The following is a 2,466-nucleotide window of genomic DNA, read 5'->3' as shown; positions in this document are numbered from 1 at the left end:
GCAGCTGAGTCTTGAGTGGATTTTAATAAATGTTCATTGTGCAATGTGATTTACTATACAAACTGAAAAAAAATACTAGAAAGTAATGCCGTTAAGACTACCACTAAAATTACATTTGTAACACTGCTTCAACAATGCAATATTAAAGGCTGACATTAAGCAGTGGTGGTGGTGGTGGTGTTATGTGCCGTCAGTTCGGACCCAACTCATAGCGACTCCTCCTCGGATTTCTGAGGCAGTACCAATATGGGAGTAGATCGCCCATCTTCCTTCTGAGGAGTGGCTGGTGGGTTTGAACCACGAGCCTTCTGGTTAGCAGTCAAGTGCCTTAGCACTCTGCTACCAGAGCTCCTAACATTAAGTAGTGACTATCAATAATAGCTTTATTGTTGTTGTTAGGTGCTGTTGAGTTGTTTCCAAATCATAGCAAAACCATACACAGCAGAATGAAACAATGCCCAGGTGTGTGCCAGCCTCGTGATCCTTGCTATAACCTTCATAGCAGTCACTATATCTATCTATCTCATTGAGGGTCTTCCCCTTCTTCGTTTACCCTCCACTTAACCAGCGTGATGATATCTTTCTCCAGGGAATGGTTCCTTCTGACAGCATGACCAAAGTAGGTGAGACCAAGTCTGGCATTCTTGCTTCCAAGGAACAAGGAGTATTCAAGCTGCACTTTTTACAGGACAGATTTGTTAGTCCTTTTAGAAGTCCATGGTACTCTTAATATTCTTCTCCAACAATACAACTGAAAAACATCAACTCTTCTTTAGTCTTCTTTATTCATTGTCCAGCTCTCCAGTGCATAACAGGCAACTGAAAATACCATGGCTTGGGTTAGGCTCACTTTAATCTTCAAGGAGACATTTTTGCTGCTTATCACTTGAAAGAGTTCTTTTGCAGCAGATTTGCCCAATGTAATACATCATTTGATGTCTTGACCACTGCTTCCATTGATGTTGATTATGTTGTTGTTGTTGTTGTTATGTGTCGTCGAGTCGGCCCCAACTCATAGCAACCCCTCCTTGGGTTTCCGAGGCAATATCACTATGGAAGTAGGATTGCCCAAACTTCCTTCCGAGGAGTGGCTGGCGGGTTTGAACCGCCAGCCTTCTGGTTAGCAGTCAAGTGTTTTAGCCACTATGCTACCAGAGCTCCAATGTTGATTATAGAACCAAGTAATATGAAGTCCTTGAAAATTTCAGTCTTTTCTCCATCCACCATGAAGTTGTTTATTAGACCAGTTGTGAGTTTTTTTTTCTTTATATTGTGATGTAATTCATATTTCAGACTGTAGTCTTTAGTCTTCATCAGTAAGTGCTTCAAGTCATCCTCAATTTCAGCGAGTAAAGTGCCATCTGCATATCACAGGTTATTATGAGCCTTCCTCCAGTCAAGATGCCACATTCTTCTTCATATAGTAAAACTTCTCAGATTATTTGCACAGCAAAGTGATGAGTATAATGAAAGAATACAACCCTGACACACTCCCTTCTTGATTTTAAGCCATGCAGTATCTCCTTGTTCTGTTTGAATGACAGCCTCCTGATCTATGTACAGGTTCCTCATGAGTACAGTCAAGTGTTCTAGAATTCCCATTCTTTTCAATATTATCCATAATGTGTTATGATCATGTGGTGAATTGCTTGATGTGGCCCTTCTAGCCCTTGTCCTCCATTCTGTGATGTATTGTAAATCCTATTAGCCACGCCTGTTTGGGGTGGTGTGGTAGTTAAGGTCAAGTATCAACTTGGCTGGAGAGCTGGTTGTAGTCATTCCCTATAATAACTGGCAATCAGCTCTGTGATGGGATTTGCCTTGAGCTGTTGATTGTTAAAGCCATCCATTTAGGTGATTTCTGTTATTCTGTTACTGTTAGGTTATTTCTGTGTCTGCAACACAGGTGGGATGTATCTTGAGTCCTGCCTTGCTGGAGGATATAATTCAAATCACCACCCTTAGCTTCCTTGAGGATATATCAAGGAATCTCCTGAGAAGATTCACCCTCCTCTTGCTCTGGTTTTGTGTCTTGGCTCATCCTCATCTCACTCCTGGATTTGGGAAACAGCTGTCATCTGATCTGCTGATCGAGGTTCATCAAACCCTGAGAATTGGGAGGATCCTTCAGACCCACTCATGGACCTGGGACTCGCCAGCCTGCCAGCCTCCACCAGTAATACGTGAGACGATCCCTTGGGTGTCTGTGAGTTCTGTGAGGCGTTACAGCAAAATAAGAACCCTGAGACAGGAGAAATTACTAGGAGGAGGAGGAGTTAATGTCTGAAATGATGGAATGGCACAGTAGTTTGGACATTTGGGACATCTTTAAACTCCACCTCGTGGGGACCAGCCTTGTGCTGATCTTTCTGAGAGAAATTGTTCAAGCAGATCCACACAATGGAATGTTTTGCATAGTCCATAAACATTAAGTAAACATATTTTTGGTATTTTCTTTCAGCTAAG

This window comes from Orycteropus afer, unplaced genomic scaffold (genome assembly GCF_000298275.1).
Source record: "Orycteropus afer afer isolate SDZICR_OR568_19922 unplaced genomic scaffold, OryAfe1.0 scaffold00484, whole genome shotgun sequence".
In the NCBI taxonomy this organism is placed as follows: domain Eukaryota; kingdom Metazoa; phylum Chordata; class Mammalia; order Tubulidentata; family Orycteropodidae; genus Orycteropus; species Orycteropus afer.
Note: the sequence above shows the minus strand (reverse complement) of the source record.